Source organism: Anser anser, assembly GCF_964211835.1.
Source record: "Anser anser genome assembly, chromosome: 1".
NCBI lineage: Eukaryota > Metazoa > Chordata > Aves > Anseriformes > Anatidae > Anser > Anser anser.
This window is the reverse complement of record NC_139720.1, coordinates 132,100,683-132,124,442: the sequence shown is the minus strand read 5'-3', so window position 1 is coordinate 132,124,442 and position 23,760 is coordinate 132,100,683. Positions and strand designations below refer to the sequence as shown.

General features: G+C 40.2%; 1 long non-coding RNA gene across 1 annotated transcript in view; it reads right to left on the bottom strand.

The window, feature by feature from the left end:
* Nucleotides 1-1,483: 1,483 nt before the first annotated feature.
* LOC310883050 overlaps nt 1,484-23,760 on the bottom strand; it is a 37,188-nt gene continuing 14,911 nt past the window's right edge. Inside the window, exons 2-4 of the long non-coding RNA XR_014573310.1 lie at nt 21,099-21,199; nt 20,856-20,984; nt 1,484-6,272 (exon numbers count right to left, since the gene is read on the bottom strand). This is a non-coding gene — a long non-coding RNA (uncharacterized lncRNA). The remainder of the gene's footprint in view (nt 6,273-20,855; nt 20,985-21,098; nt 21,200-23,760) is intronic.

The following is a 23,760-nucleotide window of genomic DNA, read 5'->3' as shown; positions in this document are numbered from 1 at the left end:
ATTCATACTTTTTCAGCATGGGCTAAGGGCACCCTAACCCGAAAGACTGCACACAATGGGTACAGCTATTTAAGTTCATATGCAGCAGAGTTATGCTCAGCAGGCTTAGAACTGCTCATTTTTAAATAATTATTTCTTATTTTTTATTTTAATTCTTTGAGCACATTATGTCAGAACAAGAGATGTTTGGAATGAGTGGGCAGTGGTTGTGCAGGCTCTACAATAGAGCCATGAGTGAGAGGGAGAGCTCTATATTATGTATGTTCCCCATAAAGCGTGAAGAAAGCTGGCAGGTCTTACAGAAGCATAAGTAATACCAATAAGGAGTTTGAAAGCCTAAAAAGAAAGGAAATATTCAGAAACAGCCATTACAGCCTCAGTTCTTTGATTATATGGATGAAGAGTGCCAGGGATAAAAATCTGATACACAGCGAATTAAATGAGGCCTATTTTATAGGCATGGAGTCCCTGCATTATTTGCTGCAGAACCAACATTCAGTCATTAGAGAGGTATGCTGAGCTTTTTTCAGAGCACCCAGCTATCCCCCTGGAAGTCAGTAGCACAGCTCCCTATCCCTAACTGCTTGTGAAAAACCCACCCACAGAGCTCAATTAGGCATATGCTCCACGATATAAATGGCTGAGTCTTCTTCTCTGCGAAAGCCATTTATCTCCATAAACTATTTTGCTTTGCTGCATTCAAACAACGACAACAAACAAACAAACAAACAAAAAAAAACCAACAAAGCAAGCAGTATATCTCATCATCTTCCTCGCAACAGTTGAGCAGTAAGCAAGGGTCACGCCTGTAAGTTGGGATGTTTTTCTGATTCCTTCCCTGACATGCTCCTGTCTGAGTGCCCATCAAGCTGGCTGTGAAGTGAGCTTGAAGGAGATTAAACAAGGGAGTCAGCTTTTCAGAAGACAGTGTGCTTTTTTTTTGAGATTTGGCAGCAATAAACATCTCCCCTACGCAGCCACACAGTGCTGTCCCCTGAGCACCACTCCTGATTCATGAAGCGTCACAAGAACAGGCGTCCCTCCATGGACATGCTTGGAAGATGACAATCTCTGGCACCGACAGCCTGAATATGCTTTAGGAGCCGGTTAGTATCAAAGGCTGACAGAAAAGGCTCACAGTGTCAGAGGACTTCAAAATCAGTGACTCGTGCTGCTCATTTTTAAACTTTTAAATTACAGAAGGGCAGGTATTTCTTAATTTGAATCTCTTCGAGAGTGAAAACTATGTAACAGAAAAGCAGGCTGTAGTCCTGCCTTTTACAATAAAGAAGGGAAAAAATTTACTAGCAGTCACAGTGGTTCATCAAGCTTTACAGCCTTGTATTTAACCCTGTGCTTTTATTAACTCTACCATCAGAATCTCTTCCTGCACAAAGGACTTCCCCTCCTAGGAGACCCAAAGACATGTCTGCATTCACAGTTTAGTTAAGATCAGGAATGTACTTGGGAAACAAATATCCCGTTGTGCTTACTGTGCTCTGATTCTCAGTGTGAGGTGGTCTTGAAGCACACAAACTGGGTGCCCCTCTGATGAAACCAGGCTACAAGGTCCAGGTAGGTGCCTGCTGCACACCAGCCGCCACTGGGCATTCCGTGCTAGTCTAAAATGAAATCCTTATAACGTGTACAGGGTGGCCCTTGGCTCTGCACCCACAGTTTCGCTCTGTGGATACAATCCAGCCATGCTGTGCTACTTGCTAATGTAGAGATGCCCTAGACTTCTAAAGGGGACAGTCAAAATTGGGCTGGCATCAAGCCAGATCAGCTATTAGACTGCCAGCCTTTGCAGTATTTGCATTGAGATTATGGAGAGGTGCCTAGCAGGAAATCTATGACTGCAGTGTGGGTGGTGTTTAAAGCAGTTTTTAGCTTTAGGTTAGATGAGGGTTTCCAAAAGAGCGGTCTTAGTGACTGCTTTTGCTGCTAGATAAGCTGCGCTGTTCTCTCTCTCTTTACACTGTGCTCATCATGGTGATGTGGAAGGTTGTGTCAGGACAGAGCAAGTTTAAGACAAAGCCCGTAAAAATGCCAGTGTAAAACACTGTCACAAGCCATACATTCTGAAACAAAGGCTAGCTAAAGAAAGTATTACAAACGCTCTGTCAGAGGGATCATCTAGGTGATGTAACTCGATCTGTGACCTTCCTCAGCTCACTGGGGATCTTCTCTGCTCAATAGGGCCCTGAAATAGCTGACTTCTGGCTAGATTTAAATAAGCCACTTGTAAATAATTTTGTCGTGTGCACTGGGAGGGAAAAATTCTAGCTGCAATTGATTTTGTTCCTGTACTTTCACAGCACATAGCCACAAGCCCTTGCTATTGACAGTCTTCCCAGACCCACAGTGAATTCATACTGGCTGCCCTAAATGTCTCATGTCTGCAGTTTTCTCTTTTCCTGCATGCTGATTTTGAATAAACACTGAAAGCGTTCCTCTCCCTGAATTTTTTGCATACTACGGTAAAGACTCTGAAAAGGCAGATGGATAAGATTGTTCTTTGACTAACACAGTAAAAGACACTTTGCTGAGAAGGTGCATTTGAGAATGAAAAATGGTGAGAAGCTGACAGATGTATTATATGCTTCTACCTACTGGAAAGCTTATATTCATTTAACGGTTGGATGCTCAGATTATGGAATCTTTTCTTCAGCCAGCACTTCCAAGCCATATAAGAGCATTTTAAGTGATCCTGGTTAACTTCTCACATCAGACCATTGGCCGGTCTTTGTGGAAGGATGGGGTGACCTCAGACATTAGCCACTGAGCTCTTGTTGGATAGGAACACAACGGTAGTCTTGGAACTGGTGGCCTACCACTTAAAGCCAATAAATTATTATGTCAAATGTCACTTCTCTCAGAAATGGCCTAGGACTAAATAGTCTGTGAAGAAAGCCACATTACAATGTGTCTTCTAATGTGACGTGAGACATTTCAGTGCTGGCCCTGCTTTGAGCAGGACATTGGATGAGAGGCCTCCTGACGACCCTCCCACTCTGGACAAGTCTGTGATGATGTTGACAGTACAGAGGAGAGGAAGCATGCTGCAAGCAGCTTATGGAAAGTAAGTTTCTGTGCCTCTCAGAAACCCTAGATGTTATTTAAATGTAAACCAAATACTGTTTTGTGATGTTGTTGAAATCAAGCGCTGCAGGCAATGAGAGTACAAGCGTGAAAGACTGTATTAGTGAATCAGATACATGGTTACATTAGCAATAACACATTTTGACTCCTTCCTCTGCGGTGCCCTTCCTTCCATTTTAGTATTGACACTAGACAGTGACAGAGAATGTAGGGGCAAATTTAGTCTTGACAAAGCTGGTAAATCTTTTTTTTTTTCTTTTTCTTTTTTTTCCCCCATAATGACAGTAGCCAGTTTTTTCTTGGTCTTTCATATTTTCACATTAGGAGACCCAACCAAAACATGGCTTTTCAGTGGTCCTTAGTGCTTAAACAATCAAAGACATGCCTAGCTGTAACAGCTGCAGAGAAATAGCCTCAGTTTTTGTATGCAGTTTCCATTTGTGAGGAATATCTCGGTATCAAAGCCAGCCCTAAATAAGCTTGCAGCAGTCTGGATGTGACAGAGCAGAACTTGGTGTTGGCTGGGACATCCTGGTCTTCAACACGACAAACCAGAGCTTCCTCTGAGCAAGTGAGGGCAACCTTACTCTGCAGTCCACAGTGTAAACACGTTCTTGCTTCACTTCAAGTCAATAGCATGTAGGTATTTTTTTAAACAGTCATCTGGCACCTGCACCATGAGTCACCTTTGATAATGTGCCTCTCTGAGCCCAGTTTTCAGAGGTATTGACTGCTGGCACTTCCACCGAGGGTGAGTCTGGAAGGGAGGGCTCTTTTCTGCAGCTCTGCAAATCGGGCATCAGGCATTCCTAGCATTTGACAGCAGAATCAGTGGTCATTTTAAAAGGTTCTTGCATATATTTCTCTGATTTCATAGTGTTTTTACTGCAGAGCTGCTGAGAAAGGAAAATATTCATTTGCATGCTGCAAAGCATAGGCAAGGAGCCAGCTCTGTGCTATTACAATATCTGATCTCTGTAAGGCAAACATCCTTCTGAAAGGAGCTAATGTTTCTGTCTATTCAGTTCTGATTCACAGTTCAGCACTTTCTTCACTCAAACACCCTGGGGAAGATTGTTAACTGTATTTTTCTCTTCTCCTTTTATCTTTATTCCTGGATTAAGTGAAGAAATTATTGGTTCATGTTACAGTCCTTTTTTGCTTGTGCAGTAGATCATCTTCTGCAATATATCTATATATATATTTTGCTATTGGTGTGCTGCATGTTGAGTATAATTCTGTTAATTTGAGGCTGAAGTTATGTATTATTTGCACAGAAAATACTCAGGTTGCATGGTATGTATCATGCCATAGGGGGTACATGTTGTGAACTGATGCATGTGCACACATATCTTCAAAGACACCGGAATGTGCTTTTCATTGAAACCAAAGAAGTGCTCTAAAACATTTCATAGCAAAAATACTTAAATATTTTTTCCTTCTGTTTATGAACACGGATCATAATATTTAATACAGACATTAGTAGAATCTAAGCAATAATTTTTATCTGCTGTTCACTTGCTGCATATGCATTGCAAACACTTTACAAAAGTCAGGTGACACAGGTGACAAGGTGTAGTTTCTTCTTTCTGAGTGGATGTGAATGACTGTTAAGAGGGGCTTTTCTTCTGTGAATACAAACTTTAAAATTATTTTTCTATAAATACCATGCAATTCATATTTATCACTTGTATTGCTGCCAAGAAATTGAATTGCTGTTCACAGAGAGCACGTAAGGGGAAGCAATTTCATTTAAATAACTAAACCTTTCCAGTATGTGTTTTATCTGGAAAAAAAAAAATCAAAACCCCCACAAAACTCTTATAATTGGAAGAAACTCTGCATTTATCAGCACAAAGGCTGGTCATGTCTTTCTAATCACTCAGTCTGTTTCTGGTTTCTCTAACACAGTAGTTGCCCTCCACACCTGTAGTGTCCGTATGGACCCCTTGCTTTTCCAGATGAACAGACACAGGAGCTAATTACTCTTGCGATGCTCCTCCAGATGAAGTCTGGGGAGCGTTTTGGAAGGACAGCACAAGCCTCTCGCTGCTCCCACTGATAGTTGCTTAACCAACATGCCTAGTAAGCTGAAATGCTGAATAAATAACTTCCCTCAAAAATCAATGTGTGTTATATATTGCTCCTCCATTTAAATAACATCCTGTTTATCTAAGGGCTTCAGGGCTGTAGCTGTGCAATGTGAAGGCAAGCTATCCCGGCTCGGTTTCAGGTTTCATTTGCAGCCTAGCAAGGTTAGCGCAGCCTGTTCAGCAGTTTTTTTCTTCCAGACATTTCTACTGACCTGCCAGGTTCACTTCCTTGTAAGTGACAGCCCACGGTAGTGTCAGATACGGAATTTAAGGCCATGCCAACCAGACCTTCCTTTCAGTGTTGCCGTCAGACCCCCTGGGGCTGGTCCGAGGTCTCTGCCACAACCTCCCCAAGCAGCTCTATCTGCAGAAGGGCCACCATCCACGGTCACAGCCTGGGGTGGATGGATTAAGGTGATCTAGGGCTGCTGCTGCAGATGCAGCTGCCCAAGCAAAGACATCTGGGAGCTTGTGGGGCTGTCTGTTCTTACCCCTTCCTTGGTCACACCTTCCAGCAGGGCTGGAGGGGGCTTGTCTAACAGCTGTGCCATGCAAGCTCGGCTTCCCAGGGAAGCAGCTGCCACATTAAGAGCCTTCTATGGTGCTCCAGCAAGAGCCTTTTGCAGGAGGGACAGCATCTTCTAAACACCTGTTTCCACAGATAGGTTTTAGCAAAGAGGTCACGTTTGCACAGCTTGCCTGGGGCCTTGCTAAGATCCTGCCATCAGTCCTTGGGACCTGGGGTGGGGGCAAGAGAATGCATTTGATCACTTTTGTGTCTTGCATTAGAGTTTGTTTTCTTTTATTGCAGAAAAGGGGCATTAATATTTTGTTAGCATTGACATTGAATCTGGACCAGGACAGCTGAATGGCTGCAAATGATCTTAGCATAAGTGGAGGAAAGACATGGGTACTCATCTAGCACCAACCTTCACCAACTGCAGTGGGTCACAGAGGGGACCTGCATGGTCCTGGGGGACATGCACGGGTAGCATCACCTCAAGAGAGAAGGTGCTCAGCATCCCCACTTGTACTGACACAGGAAAGCGTTCCTCCAACTGTCAGTCCCTCAGACACCTACAAGAGAAAAAATTTGCTGCGGTTTATTGTGACTACTTATCAGTTTAACCGGTGTTTATAACCAAATATTTTACCCACACAGAGAATAAATTTCAGCAGTCAAATGTCAAATGTAACTTTGAATTGAAAAAATACAAGTGGTACAAGGAAAATTGTATCCTTTCCTGTGTAAGAGCATCAGCAGCAGCAGGGAGAAAAATGTCTCATGCAATTTTTTTATGTCAAAAATTGCTATTTACTTATTTCTAAATGGTTAAGCTTGCTTTTAAAGGATAACTTAAAACATGAGGAAGGAATGCATTCATTGCAAGATTTGCAGTTTTTTTTCCTGCTGAAGGTCATGAATTTTGGCTCTGCACCTCATTGACCTAGTCAGGAAGAGACTAAAAAAATTATACAGTATTGAGCAGTCAGTATATCCCTGAGCATCAATGTAGAAGGGAAGATTTCTTATAAATTAATTTCCCTTGCCTCTAAGAAGCTTTCTCTCTGATTCATATGGGTCAAAAAAAAAGTTCCTCTCTTGAAAACAATTTAGAAAATTCAAAGGTAATCCAATTCTAGGCTCTGTGCCATCCAGGTGCTTGTACCCAGCAGGAAAAAAATATCTTCTTAATCCTTTTTTGTTTTTATAATTACTTGTTTTTCTGCTTCCCAGCAGTTCTTCTGTTCAGTACAAAAGTTACCATATCCAATTACACCTTTTTGTCCTTGCTTTTAAAATCTTCACATCTCCTCAGTTATCTATTAACACAAGATTAATCACTTGATTAATCACAGATTTTTTTCCCCTCTTCCACGGTGACTGCCACTGTGACAGTCACCTGGTGGCACGTTCTGGCACTTACGTGTGGCCAATAGAAACATGTGACTGCGTGGGGAAAAAGGAGGGCAAAACAGAGACAAAGCAAGAGAGAGAACATTAGTATCATACTTAATACGGCAAAAGCCACAGCATTTTGGAGAGCAGCTTCCACATGTGATCATCTAATGGCTTCTGATCTACATTACTTTCTATTTCATTTTTATGTAACAGGGGCTGACAGGAATGGCGCTTCTTGGCAGCTAATGATCACTGTCATTGACCCAGCCAATCCGTCGGTAACTGGAAATATCTGACCTTTATGTCTTCCCTCCTTTGATGATTCTCTTTAATCATATATTTTTTTAACCTTTCCTGTTGGACCTAATACTCTGTTCTTTGATATTAATGTGATGTGCCATTTTTCAATGAGTACAATTTTTTTCCGGACTGCTCCTGACAGGTGTTGTAACCAAAAAGAAAGCAAGGTTTCAACCTGAAAGCTCCATCATATTTACGCTGTCTTTTAATGGTTTCTCTCTCCCTGTCTTACCTTGCTGGAGCTGCTATCAATTCGAACTACCTGTAGTATCTAATCTTCAGAGTTCACCTCAGGAGAAGTCTGGAATCTGTCAATGATTATTTGCTTAAGGTCAGCTACAAATATGGGGTTTTTAATCTAGGAGATTTAATAGGGTCCAAAATTGACTTTCTCTGACAAAAATACACCAGTTGATGAATATTGTAGCCTTTCTTTGGAAAGAGTGTTTTTAGCTTTCACATGACCTGTTTTTAGTCTTTAAGCCATTATGAGTTCAAAAGCTGGCACAAACAAAAAGCAATTTACTAGAGTATGTCATATAGTGAGTTTTATAAAAACGACTTTTCTTTCTAAGCCATTTTCTGAATAGTTGCATTTCTTAGAGGAACTCATATTCTTCTGGTCAGGGAGAAATGGTTTGATTTACTTAGATAGACGCAAATAAAAAATTAAATCTCGTATTTACAAAGTGTGTTACTATCTAATCATTTTCTTAAATTTGTAACTAATCAGTAAAGCATTTGAGGAGGAAGGGGGGGCATGTCTAACTTGGTTGAGCCAACAGAGTTTAAGCACAGAGCCAAGATTAAGCACAGGTGCTACTGCTCTGAGCTGCCAGATCCCTAGAGGAAAAGCTTTGCTCCCAAGGACTGAAGCTTGGAAACGCGTTGGCTACCTGGACAGACGTAGCAAACATGGGCTGAGGTCAAGTTGGTGATAAAGACCCATGACTGTAATGGTCAGCAGTCTCTGGTATTGCCAATGACATAGTGCCTCTAGAAGGAAAGATGCAGGAGGGTTAACATTAGCTAACATTTTCTGGTCTTCGTTTGATGAAACAGAGCTACACTGACCTGCCAAGCAGGGAATCTGTGTGTTTGACTTAAGTGTAGCAGAAAAAGTTAGAGTTGTTTATGAAGTGTATCTTTAGCAATAGACTTTATGTATTGTAGCATTGGTGTAGATTTAGATGGTATTTCTAAAGTGATACAAAACTTACTGCTTGATGCCTTTTGAATTATGGTTTGTGAAGTGTTTATGGAAATCACTGTGCTTCAGTGAATCAGTAAAAAATCATCTATCACTGAAAAGCCTGAACACCTGAGATACCAGAGTAACTTTCTGTGCTTAAAACACAATATTGGTATAGCATTATATAAGCACTGCGCATTATTATGCACAATTAGGTTTTGGGCAGGAAGTAACCAAATGAAGTTTAACAAGAGCAAGTGTAGAGTCCTGCACCTGGGAAGGAACAACCGCATGTATCAATATTGTGAACAATATTCATAAACACTTGTACTTGTCAATATCATTCTCTTTAATAAACCAGTCTTGCAGGCTACACACTAATACACCTAGAAAAACGGAACTCAAAAATACAGGGTAATTAAATATTACATCAGGCCTGATCACATTCATATCACAATGTTGAAGTTATACATGCTTTCAGGAGAACAAGCTTCCTCAGAAATAACTCAGTTTAAAGAGGAGGACTACAGCATTTGTAGAGTGGGAGAAGACGGATAGCCAAGAACAAGGATCTGCTGGGGGAGGATTATAGCTGAGACACAGTCTCTAAGGAATGACAGCACAGTAGAACAAAACTGACAGCAATTTGTTGGAAATACAGGTGGTGCATGAGAGGCCTGTGTACCACGTAAATAGAAAACTCATGGTGGTCTCTTCTAGCTCACGTTTCAAACTGAGCCCAGTTTGCACAGGCTGAGATTCACTTACGTTACATGAGCTGGCCAGCTTGGGCTTTGCTCACCGTGTGGAGATGTGCGAGGCCCTGGAAAGGGCCCCCTGCACATCAGGCAGGCTCCTGGAGAAACATGGACCTTTGCTTCTTCCTTGCAGACCTGATGGGTGTAAATCTCATCAGTGGGCAAAAAAGGCCGGCCAGACTAGTTCATCCTGAGGGTAGGTAGTTTTCTGCCTCTGGGCTTACAAGGGTGGTGAAAAGTCCATAAAGACCAAGAGAACATTTAGTCGGTGGGCCTGCTGGCAAGAGTGGGCCCTCATTTCTGATGCCAAGCTGCCAGTAAGCAACATGAACTGACCTTCAAAATGCCTGGCCTCCTCTCATCCCTAGAAATAAAGAGGACAAGCCCAGTACCTTGTTCACCATATGGCTCCCCAACTTGATTCACTCGGCAGCCCTAAGCTAGATGCCTATTTCTTGCCTTCAGTGGTAATAATTACAACCAAATCCTTGTGAAGGGCCTCCAGATTGGATGACGAGAAATGCCACCCATGAGCTGCAGCCAAATAAATAATTGTGCCAAAGCCCGTGCTGCTGCTGAGGTGGGAGAGTGCTGTGTGGGGCACCTGGCTACCAGGGGAGTCCGGCGAGCCAGCTTGGGTTTGCAACTCAGCTAATCAAACATTAAAAGAATCCTTTCAAAAGAGGGGGCTTGCTTCACACTTCTGAACGTTTAAATCCAATCTGTAAATGTTTGTTTTCCCCATTTTAGCTTTTTAATTTATTCCTCAATTTTCTAGCCTCTGAAATGATAATAAAATGTACTAGATTTGGAATAGAATTCTCCAAGCAGTATTTTGGCAATCTGTTAGGAGCTGCAATACCTATGGATTACCCTGTAAATCTAAATTATTGGCACTCATGAGAGATTATTTCCATTTATTTTGTTTTATTGTGTAATATTTTGCAGCAGTGGCTGCAGTGCTGTTATTAACTTGTGGTAGTTCTAAGCCCTGGTAGGTGATTAGATCATTTACCATGTAAAATCTGGGCTCCAAAGCAAGGTGGTGCTAAGCAGCAAAGCCATAGGAGTCCCAGCTGCTTAGCCTCCCCAGGATTTGAACCCTCCCTTACTAGATAAATCTCCACAAAATTTTAGTTTGTTATTGGAAACAGTAGAATTTATTTTTATTGACCTGTTGTAATGGAGATAAGATACCAAAAGTACTGCCACAGCATATGATGATTTGAATTTATACAAAGAATTTAATGACAGGAAACCAGTGTTTCCAAGCACAATAGTACTCATTGCAAACATGGGCTTTGAACCATTTCAGATGAAAGCATTTTTCTCTGTGAAAGTTAATTCCTTTCCATACTAGTATGAATCATTTATGTATCTTAAGAAATAAGATACTTCTCTATGTTAAAATGACAACTGGCATGGGTGAAGGATAATCTTGCAGTTCAGGCGCACAGGAGATATGGTATTGCCATAAACTCACTGCTGATCCTCAGGCAAGTCATTCTATTAGATTTCTTGCCTGTAAAGTGAGATAATTCATCCTGCATAGCTAAGGTAGCGTGTTTTTTTTTTCTTTTTTTTTTTTTTTTTCCCCTCCACCTTCTTGTGCGTTAGATGAATCTGAATTTCTTCACTTAGGAAACAAAGTAAAACATCTTTGGTTGTGAAGCATCTAAACTGATTTAATCAACAATTTTTGAGAAAGGCAAAGTTCAACACCATTTTCCACAGGGAGAAGAAGAGGACAGGTAGAAACTCAGTCATTCACTGCAGGTCGTGAGGATTTTTTCTTTCTAGGCAGCTGGAACGTGGCAGACACAGGACTTCTGCCAAAGTCTTTCTAAGCCTAGCTGCAGACACCACTGATGCAGGCAGTACGTATTGTTCTGGAGACCTTCAGTAGTGACTGGGGTTGTTAGTAGCTTAAATTATAAAGGGCCATGTCTGCACTCAGTTTTATAAATGCAGACAGCCACTGTACCCACATACATGACCAACATAAGCTGTTTCAGTTAAGTCAGTGACAAAGAGGGAACACAACCCCAGAATTCCTGGTTCCAAGTCCTGTATTTAACAGAATATAAAACCTCTTCCCCTAGATACTCACAATATTTGATTAGAAAGCATAAAAATGTATTACTCCTGCTGTGCTATGTCTATTTGGGACTCATTTAATGCATTTTTACTGTTCTATCCCAATTGATCCAGACATAACTGAAATAAAGAAGTTATTTAGAGGTAGGTAAATGTTATGTTAAACCAGAAGCATGCCATCAAGAATTTCAGTTCCTACTAACCTACACAAAATTGCTGGAGGGGAGTGTTCAGCTTTTTTTGCAAACTATCACTTCTGACTTAGGTTTCCGACCACAAGTCAATGACAGCGGTAAATTCAGTTAGAAATTTGAACAGCAATTTAGGGGAGATGTGATTTTAACTCCTCACCTCCCATAAAACTCGTCCTAGCAGAATGTGTAATGGATGAATGCTTCACTTCAGGCAAACAGTATGTATTTGGTGGTTACGCTTGCAGACTGATGTGTTATCTTAGTACCTTTCTTTCCAGTTAAGGTAAATAACTAAGTAAAAATGCCTATAATCTACGCATGAGATTCAAGGAGCTGGAGAACAGAAACCAATCCTATGGCAAATGGAAGGTCCTCAGAGCATCCTGAAAAGGGTCCTTAGAGAGAAATGCAGCAATTTCTTGGAGAATCACCAACTAGCTTTAGGCTTTGCTATGATTCTTTAACTGTTTTCCTGAAAATTAAATCACCATAAGAAATAGCATATGAACTCGAAAGTGTAGATCCTGTGTTATGTCTTTTAATGTGCAGTGTTGCCAAGTGAAGTTCAGAGGATCCTTTCCAAGCAGAGGTTTACAAAGTCTCTCTTCCTGTGGTTCTGTGACTAATGTCCAGCAATAACTAAGGGCACATCACCTAATAGCAGAATAAAAGGACAGTCTTCTTTTTTATTATTTAACCTCTCCTTCCACCCTCCTTTTTCTTTCCTGAAAGCAGCTCCTGCAGAACATCTTTTTAAGTACAGTTAATTTCCTATACCACAGAATCACTGGAAACAGGCAAATATTTCAAATGTAACTGACCAAAGGTTTCAGTTTTCTGTATATTAAGGAAACCATTTTAAATTATATTTAAAATAGGAATTTAACTTCAGCAGTTTAGCAAAGGGTCTGTAAAGCAATAGTCCTTTTGAAAATCTCAGCTGATCTTTTGCCTCTTCCACACTTTAACGGCCACTTACCAGAAATTTAGACAAATGTCTCTGCTTGCTACCTTGGTGGCTCATAAGGCTCTTTTTTATCCTTGTTATTCTAATAGGATAGTGAGGTCACTACTCATCTATAGAAACACTCAGTTTACCTCCACTCTCCATGCTGGCTAATCATACGCCATCCTCACCAGGCTTGGTGTACCATCCGTACAATTGGATGTCCAAGGGAGGCAGTGATGTGTTGGCAGAGAAAGGCAATGGTTAGCACAAGGGAGGCTCCTTGTGAAATGGTGTTGCAGCTTCTGCTGCCACCAAAGATGGGAAACATGAGAGAGCCAACTTGGGCTATTGAAGCCAGTTCTTTTTTTTGTCCCTTCACAGTACCTACTGGTTCACAAGCCCTTTGCTGCCTTTGGTAACTCTCTGTTTTGCCTCAACGTAGAGCCAGCATCACTCCACAGACATGTTTTAAAGACTGAGGAATTGTATATTCTACATCTCAGGTTTACGTCTTCTATTAAGGAAATCTTTAATACCTATGGGTGTTTGGGAAGAGATGAGATCCAGGTGTTAAAAATATTTATGGATCTTACCCAGAAGGTTTACATTCTTTATGCTGTCACCTCCAGGACATCTGATCTACAGCCCATGTTCTCCTCAAAGTCACCAACACAGCTCATGACAACAGCTGTTGACAAGCTCAAAATAGAATCTTTCTATACATTTGGACATATCATTCTCACTACTTTTTTTTTTTTTTTGAAAAGGGAATCTTTTAGAACTATCATTTGGAAATTTTTATTCATCCAGTAAAAAACATGTTTTCATTTTGATTTCTCTTATATAGCAACAAAGATCTAAATAGCTTTCGATTACTATATTGACTATTATATTTTTTCCCAATGAGGACTAAACAAAATGTGATTTTTACCCTCTTGTGCTTGTTCATATTTCTCAAGGAATTGGAATGCGAGGTTCCTGCTATTTAGATGGTATGGTGGTTAGTGCTGTAATGCTGTAATGTAAAGAAAGGTTATATTTTCAGGGGAGGTGAGATGAAGAAGTTTGGTCAAATATTTTAAGATGGAAGTTCTTCTAATTAGTTATGTTTCTCATTAGTTTTATTGTTTAACACAGTAACTTAAAGAATTTTATTTACTTATTACATGTCATGGTCTAATCATATCACTGGGCAGATTAGGTTAAAAAAGGTTAAAAAAAATAGTTAATTTTTCATTATGTGAGCTTCACACCTTTATAAGAAAAAGAAAAAAAATAGTATGAATTGCAACAGAAGAGCAACTGACTTTAGAAAAAATACAGGTCAGCACAGGGACACTTTCACATGTTTAAAACAACAAAGGATTACTAATCCAAGCATTCTGTCTGCTCTTCAAAACAAAGTTCATATGATCAGACATCCATGCACATTGTGGTATGTGTCCGCTTCACATTTTTGTCTGTCTCATCAACTGAGCTCAGTAAAGACCTAGGAAAAAATATGAAAATCTCCTTATGCTTCTGATATGGGTGCTAAATTACCAACATTTGCAGCAACGTTGCACCAGATCTTGTCAGAGCTCATAAAACTAGCTGAGCCAGGTCTTATTGGCAGGGAGATGGCAAATTTCCAGCAGCTCCCAGGTGCTGCAGAGTTCAGCAGTGATAGCTTTGCTGGTCTTCCCCTCTGAGCCAGGACCAAGACAGCCTGCAAAGCCCTAGAACTAAACCAGGAATATAATGTCGATTTATGGGCACAATGTAAAACAGAAGTCCTGGCTACAAGTGGTCTTTAAAAACCCCTTCAAGCCCTTGGAAGATGTGATGTGTGTAGTGTGATAACTCCTTTGCCCTGGACTGATGCCACTTGGGTTTACCTCGCTCTTCTGACTGTCGGTGCTCTTGTAGCCACCAGTGAGGCTGGTGGTATGGTTTTGTGGACAGGGCTGGTGGGCAGGAGCTCTGACTCATGCATGGCTTTCATTCTCTGCACGGCCAGTATGAAAGCATGCTCTTCAACTTTCAGACTGCCTGGAGAATCCCAGCAATGAGAGGATGTGGACAGTGTTGATGAGGAAAATAGATAACCTCATTACCTGAGGAGCAGAGCCACATAGGAGTTTTGTGAGTTACCCTAAACTTTTGCATATTAAACCTGTTTACTGTTCCACACAATCACTTCAGTACTGACTTCCTCTTAGAGTTAGGACCTTTAGTTTCTTTCAGACATCTTTTAGAATACGTGAAGCTAATCGTCCCTTGAGCATGCTGAAGTTTCTTCCCCCTACAGCCTGGACTTAAGATGTTACAAATCAAATGATATCAGAGTATGCACAGTTTGCATCGATATAAATAACTGCAGAATATTCACAATTATAGAAAATGAAGTACTTTTTATCTCCTGACTGCCATATTGGATAACTGAACAATGTCCAGCTCTACAGTTCCAGCATGGAAAGCAGAAGTTATGAATGGTAAATGGTTTGTGTTCTCTAAATTGCCTAAAATAGTCTTTTAGTCACTGTGAGATGGTTACGGTCTCTCCAACACCGCATATCAAACTGAACAGTTGGGGTTCAGCAGTTACCAGTGCTATATAACTAAAATTTTCTGGCCCTATGGGGTTCTGGATAATACAATAAAGCTGTCACTGGTTTAGGAATATGTATTGCCCATTCAGAGCTCCACAGAGGAAAACTTTGTGGATGGGCTGCATTGTTGGAACAAGAAATCATTAAAAGAGCTGCTCTTCAAAGCTATACAACTGTTTAAAATGTTACAAAAAATATTGTAAGGTCAAGCAGTCAGCAAAGTGATTCTGAAATGGTCAAAGGTTAAAAAAAAAAAAGAAAATTTATTACTGTGATCTGCACTTCATCATCTAGATATCACCACTGGATTCACGGACTGTTGCTGAAGGTCCAGGAGTAATGTGATAAAAGAAAAAAAGGTGTGAAAGATTTGGACTGGAATACAAATCATCCTTCCCTAAGTTATTTTGAGCTGATGTGGAACAAATTACTACCTGCATTCTATTCAGTCTTACCGATAGCAAACTCATAAAAGAAATAAACAATACAAAAACTAAGTGAAGGAGAATGCTGCTTTCCAGAGCTCCTGTCCTTGATCCCTGAAAACACCAGGAATCACTCAACTTCTGTTGCACACAGCCTGATTAAAAGGGTTTCTTTTTTAAAATTTTATTTCACAGCTTTAATGTTTTGAAAATGTTGTTACCCTCAGTTCAAATCTCCAGAGAGCCATTCATCTCTTCCCAAGACAGGCATCTAAGACAGGTCAGCAAATGTTTTTCTGAAGATGATTCTATTAACTATAAAGGGAAAGTAGACTTAGATATCTAACTTTTAGAAATCTGTAATTAGACAAGATGATTTTCACCCATCAAGCTACTTTTACACACATACACTTTTTTTCTTCCTATTACGATGTAAGATCTCACATTTTATCAGTTGGAAAAAACCACTACATCCCTGCTAATTTCCTAATCCTTCATTTATTAAGATGGACTTTATTCTCATTTGAACTAGACTGAGCTTTAAGTTAAACTGTGTTCTACAAAATGAGCCATAATGAAGATCCTTTTTCACCACCAAATGCCAGAATATTACAGCAGCATTGCTTTCTCTGTATTTCTAGATGTAACTCATGGCAAAAGTGTTTAAAAACTCATGAGAAACACCGTACTTGTCATATTTTCAGCTCAGGTTCAGAGATTTCCAGTTCATGTAGTCCATATACAATTCAAAGGATCATCTCAATATTCAGATGCTTATCCAAACTAAAAAGAAATTTCAGCTTCTTGAGATTCATCCGTCATTGATGACAATGATGCCATGAAGAAATATCCGATTATCCCACTAGAGATGAAATACTGACAATAACCGTAGTAAAAACTGCACTTACAGAATTTGCAGTGATGCAAAGCTATGAGCTACCAGGGAGATGAGCAAAGAAAGTGGGAGACATTTCCCATTATTCATACCAGGAGCTATACTCTGCTCCTTGCTGCAAGGATACCTCTACTGCACGGCCCACAGAAAGAAGGACAGATCCTGTCCACCCCAAACAATTGCATGTGTCAGGTGAAATTGCCCATCGAACAGCTACACTTCATTCATTTCATGCTCCCCGCCCTGTTCTCTGTATCGCCCCTTTATTGTGACCCTTTCTGTCAGAGATGTTAGTTTTAAAGCCAGCATGAGATTAACTGCTTAATGCTCCCCTTTCAAGCCTGCCTTCTCTTTATCTATACCCAGCTGAGCTCCACACCAGGATGCACCAAGCCTCCCCTGAGGACGGCAGCTACTCCCCGTAGCCTGTTTGCATAACACTTTGCTTCTCTTTCTCACACGGTCACAATAAGAAGAGGGGCCACGTTGTTTCCAGAAATAAAACAGATTACTCTAATCCTGAACCTACTGCAGTGGCAGCATAATAATTCCACCCCCCCCCCCTTTTTTTTTACCATGTTTTACTATTTTTAAGGAAGCTAAAATAGCTAGTCATTGTTTATATATGATTATGGTTTAAGGAACAGTCCTCATCTGGGTTTATTAAGTTGCTTTGTTTTGTTTTGTTTTCACCTGTTTGAACAAGCATATCCCCAAAATAAAAAGAAATCAGAAGACTATTTTCTAGCCTCATCAAAACATGCATATTTAGATTTTTCTCTCACTCTGCATGATGGCTCTCCAGACAGCCATTACTCAAAGGTAGGTTCACCTTCTTTAGAGGAACAGTTATTATTACGTTTTTCCATCTCCTCCCCTTTCCGATTAACAAGCTAATTGACACCTTCTATGATGAGGCTTTTCTCCATGCTCGCTTCCCTGTATTTTTACTCCCTGCACAGTACATTGATTTACTTGCATTTCCACTGTCCCTGACATTTCTGACTTCTTCCCTTCAAGCTACTCTGTAATAAAACAGGACAAATGCTGCAGTGTTTTCTCATTAAAATAGAATAAAATTCTAATGTGGATGTCATTTACAGATCAAATTCACCTCTCTTAGCTTATTACTACTCTAACCTATGCCTCTAGTAATCTACACCTCTGTAAACTAATCATTTAAATTCTCCATAGCCGATAGGGACAGGAATGCCCAGAGGGTAATTTATCCCCTGTTGCAATGGGTGTTCAAGGCAGGCAACTTTGGCGGATACTTGCTCCTACCTCATTCATTGAATAAATGCAGAACTTTGATGAAGTGGCTTAAACTTGACATGTAACATTTGGCAGGCTCAAGTTCTATGAGATGAGATTTACCCAGTGTGGCTGAATATGGTTAAGAAACCATAGTCTTAAAAACCCAGCTGTTGTCAGATCATCTGAAATCATCTTCAAGGGAAATGAGACGTGCAGGATCCTTTATCAGATTTTAAAATGAAAATGAAAGTAATCACTGAGGAATGAGTTCCCAGTGATTGCAGAATTTTGTTTTCATTTCTGTGTCCTTTTGGAAAGAAAATTGCTCAGCCATTGGAACAATGATTTAGTGTGGCTTTGATTGTGCATCACCCAGCAATACCCTGTTTATATACATAAGAAATACATATACTTATTATGGTGATATGGTGTTGCTAAGTACTGCTCAAGCTTCATGTCTCTTTGAGGAAGGAGAGAAGAAGAAAAACAAGAGTTGTTTTATCTCACTCATATCTACTTCCACATAAAAACTTCATCCTTTCTAGAATACATTTTAAAATATCAACTCTCCCAGAGGTTGGAAAAACAAGCATTTAAAAGCAATGTTTTACATGACATGTAGAAACATCAAAATTAGTAATAATCATCAATTCAGCTGAAAAGAGTAGCAACCTGCTGGAGCATTAATACAGCTATGGTGAACATGGAAGTATGAGATTCAGAAATTACAACTCTGAATGAATTTCATAAGCTTGTTCTAAACATAAGCTTATTGCTACTTTTGTAGAATAACATAAACCTGTATAGTCGAGAGTAAGCATTTGATGTGAGTGGAGTGATTTTTATTTGCTATATGCATTTACTGCATTGGGTTTTCTTTGTCTTCCTTCTTCTGCCTCTCACTCTAGACCTAGACATATGCTATTAACCTCCATGCCACCCAAAATAGAATTACTTTGACAGCAGGATCCCACTTATGCACTATACTTCACCTACATCCCTATGATAATGTTGGAAAATTTCCTTTTCTCCATCTCTGTTGCTTCTTGACATATGTATGCAAGATTAGAGGGCTAAGAGAAGGAAAAATTCTTCTAGGTAATAGTAGTGGGTGTACCTTATGGCTTGTTTGACTAAAGGGAAATTACTACTTTCAGACCAGCAAGAAGTTAAATCTTTTTTTTTCCCCATCTCCCTTTGGAAAGGAATTCACTAGTTTTAGGTTGTAGAGTTTTCATGACTTTAACTCCTGCATTGGACAGTAGTACAGTACTTAAATACTCAGGGAAGTCTTGCTTCTTCTATGAAATAAGCTCATGCCAGTGATCTGTATATATAGTATAAACATGAGGAAAACGATTTTGAAATGAATTGGCATTATAAGAGGAATCAGTCTGGTGTCAGAAAGAGAGCAAATGCCTGCAGTGGCCCCCCAGATATTGTTTCTGCATTTTTAACTACTGGTGAACAATTTTTCAAGTCAGTGCTCTGTCCCCTGGGAACATGAGTTATCATGAACCCACCTAAAGATCATGAAGTCCCAGACCACTGTAACCATGTTTGTTATCCATGAGGAGGGATTTAGGCTTTCTGCTACTCAAAGATAAAAGAGTATTTTTATCAGCTTGTGTGCAGAATTTGTGAAGCATACTGAAAAAGTCCCAGGTCAAAACACTATTTACTTAGTGTTGCAAATGAAGTCCCTTGGCAGTGAAAAGAGCCGTGATATGGCATGTTCATGTTAATATTCCTCTCTTCCCATCATTGTTACGTCCCCAGTGGCATTATGGAGGAAGTTCTCATACCCTTTCTGGGGGATGAGCATGGCTGGATGCCTCTGTAAAGTGCCTGTACACTAATGCCTGCAGCATGGGAAACCAACAGCAGGAATTAGAAGTATGCATGCAATTGCAGGGGTAGGATCTCATCTGGAGTACAGAGACATGGTGGGATTGTTCACAAAACTGGAGTGTTGTGATGGATAGATACAGGCTCTCTGGAAGGTGAGAAGAGTGAATTTCCCTATATGCGAGTGGGCAGTGCAGATGCATAGAGCTCTGCTGCGGGATGGTGAAGAGCAAGCTGAGAGCTTGTGGGTCAGGATTAGTGGGCAGAGCAATGTGGGTGTCATTGTGGGTATCTGCTACAGACTGCAATCCCAGGCTTGAGTACAGACTGGGAGAAGAACTCCTTGAGAGCAGCCCTGTGGAGAAGGACTTAGGGGTTCTGTTGGATGAAAGGTTCGACATGAGCCAGCAGTGAGTGCTTGCAGCCCAGAAGGCCAACTGCACCCTGGGCTGCATCACCAGGGGAGTGGCCAACAGGGCGAGGGAGGTGATTGTCCCCCTCTGCTCTGCCCTCATGAGACCCCACCTGGACTACTGTGTCCAGGTCTGGGGCCCCCAGCACAAGAGAGATGTGGGGCTGTTAGATTGAGTCCAGAGGAGGGCCACAAAGATATCAGAGGGCTGGAGCACCTCTCCTGTGAAGAAAGGCTGAGAGAGCTGGGAGTGTTCAGCCTGGAGAAGAAAAGGCTCTGGGGAGAATTCATGGTAACCTTTCAATACTTAAAGGGGTCTTATAAAAAGAATGGAGAAGGACTCTTTACGTGGGTAGATATTGACAGGACGAGGGGGAATAGTCTTAAACTAAAAGAGGGTAGGTTTAGATTAGATATAAGGAATAAATTCTTTACTCAGAGGGTGGTGAGGCACTGGCACAGGTTGCCCAGGGAAGCTGTGGATGCCCCATCCCTAAAGGTGTTCAAGGCCAGGCTGGATGGGGCCTTGGCCAACCTGATCTAGTGGGTGGCATCCCTGCCTATGGCAGGGGGGTTGTAATTAGATGATCTGTAAGGTCCCTTCCAACCCGAGCCATTCTATGATTCAATGATAATTAAAATAAAACTAGTCAAGTGTGAACAGTCTCACAGTTTCCTATGGGAAGCCTAGAAGAGAACAGCAGAAAGAATTTTACCTAAAGAGAACAAACAGTGCAGTCTATACACTTCATGTGGCATTATCCATGGATCTGAGCAGGATTCACTCTGACTTTGGACATAGCTGACAGCAGATAACTTTTACAGAGTAAGAGACTTACCATCCATTGGGACAGAAAGTGATCCATGTTGTTGGTACTTTAAATGATGTCTCATAATTTTCCCCAGTGCCTTTGTATAGATATTGAGAAGAAAGAGTGATTGATGTAGAACCTGGAGGGTCTTCATATCTGTGGTGAGTGAGACAAAGCAAGCCATCAGTACTCTGATTGCATTCTGTACAAAGCATGTTTTCCAGCTCAGTGCTTAACCATTAACTTCCTCAAGGTAAAATAACTACTTACTGCAGTGAATACGTTGAATGTTGTAGAAAGACAGAGAAATCTTTAGCTGGGCAAGAGTAGGTCATCCATCACTGCAGCCTATGGTGTGTCTGTTCCAAATCCTGGAGTGGGAAAAAGTGTATAAGGCAGGTAATGAATAAGTTGATTGTGTGCAGACACAAATCAAAACCGGTGGGAGTGCAGAGGTGATAGAAAAATGGCACATTGCATCTAAAAAAGTCTTCTAAATTTACGTTAATGAGTCTGCATTTTCAAGCTGTTCAGTTTTTTCTTTTTTTTTTTCTTTTTTTTTTTTTTTTGAATACAGAACTCACTATCTTCTACTGAACTAATGCCTGGGGTCACATAACTGTGGAAAGAATCTGACATTCAAAATATAAAAAGCTTATCTCAATGTTGCAAAGTTTCTGATTAAACACACTGGAGAAATCATATATATTCAATATAAAATGCATATATTTCAGCACTTCCTTGACTTGAAAGAATTTATAGACTTCAGTATGAAAAAATAGTATAGAAAACTGTCTTGAACTATAAAACTCAAAAATTTTATATATTTGGTGGAGGGATAACCACTTCTGCTTCATATATACATACATATACCTGTATATACACACAATGATGCATGAAAGTGTTTTTATAGTTAGGCAGTATAACAGTAAGGAACAGTGATCAATGCACCACAAAGACATATAAGTATACTGCTATTTTTTTTTTTATTTCTTTTTTTAAGTTAATGGAAAAGAAAGAGAAATAATATTAAATTAGGCAGATAATTGGAAATGTATCATAAAAATAACACTAGTGAAAGGTCAAAATTTTGCAGAAAGAATACTACAAAGTTCTTAGAAGGAGCTCAGGAACTGTGAAGGTCTCCACTGTTGGGAGATAATCAGGAAGAACCTGGATAATCACAAAGTCTCACATATTTAAGTAGGCCAAATGAATCAGCTAGCTTTGGTTTCTACATTCACAGTATATTTTTTAAAGCTATGTAGAATCCGAAAAATTTAGGAGACCATGGAAACGTATCCTCCAAAAGAGATTTAAGAATTTCCAGATTTCAAAATTGTTATTCACCATACTAAAATCACAATTACAACTGCTGTATTCCTTACCTTCTGAGCTACTGTGGCCAGATCTAGTAGGTAATTGTACTGGCTCTGGCTGGGATGTTAGCTGTCCCTGCAGCAGCCCACACAGCGCTGTGCTCTGCACTTGGAGCTAGAACAGCACTGGTATCACACCGGTGCTGTGTCTGCTGCTGAGCAGTGCTGGCACCGCATCAGGACTCCCTCCAACCCCCCCAGAGCCAGCAGGCTGGAGGTGGTCAAGAGGTGGGGAAGGAACATCACCAGGGCAGCTGACCTAACCCAACCAAAGGGATATTGGTGTGACACCACATGGTATGTGGCAATAAAATGTCAGCAATAAAAGGTCAAAAAAGGAAGAAGAGGGGCGGGGTGGGCTCTCATTGTGAAAACGTCTGTCCTCCAGAACAACGGCTACATGCGTTGAGGCCCTGCTTCAAGGACGTGGTGAAGCATCGCTTGTTGGTGGGAAGTAGAGAGTAATTTCTTTCCTCTGCACTTCCGCACAGCCTTTGTTTTTTTTTGTTTGTTTGTTTTTTCCCTTTTCTCCCTTCCCTTTTTTCCCTCTAGCTAAATTGTTTAATTAATAATATTTTCTCCTTAATAATTATTTTTTCCTTTAATTAAATTGTCCTTATCTCAACCCGTGAGGTGTTTCCTTCCTTTTCTTCTTCCCCTGCTCTTCTGAGGAGGGGGAGTGAGAAGGTGGTTGTAGTGGCGTTCAGCTGCCTAGCAAGGTAAAACCACCACAGTAATTTAATCTCTTAGCCTATTCCTGAGTTTCTGAAAGTAATAAACTGATCTACGTAGTATACACCTAATACACTGAATAATCTCATCAGATTTTTCAGCAGCAAGTTCACATAAACAATTACACCACTGGGATTTATATCACATTACTTTTAGATTATCAAGTCTATACAGATTAACATGTCTCCACACTAAAATTAATCCAAACCCTATCTCAAAACCATGACCTTAGAATAAAATATTGTGTAGAGAGTATACTCCCTCTCACAGCATTCTGATTACAGTGTTTCTTGAAATGGCATTTATTTAAATTATTTGACAGTCAATATGAAGAGGGATAATAGACAGAAAGTATTTGCAAAGTATTTTATTACAATATTACTCTCCTTTGATGTCTGCCTTTATCTGGAGAATTTAGAATTTCATTTTTAATATTAGTTTAATTAACTGATGGAAAGCTCTTTGTTCTACTATAATATAGTTAAAATTCCCTCAAAGTTATAATACTGAACTTCATTCTAAAGGGTATTATATTTTCAGTGTTTTTAAATCACACTGGTCTAAAACAAATCTGCAATGAAACATCTGTCTAATCATGTCCTTATAGTTACAGAGAAAAAAACAAAAATAATCCCCATGGTTCCAATGCTTTTCTAGCCAACTATCCCATTCTTATAAAAATAATTAAACAGTAGAGAAAGCTAGTTTTAATGGGATTTTGGAAATTTTGGTGTTTTTACTAAGACTATCAGAGCCAGTTACTGAAACTGAATTGCTCAATAAATGTGTATTGTATTTACAATAGGATGGTGTGAAAAATA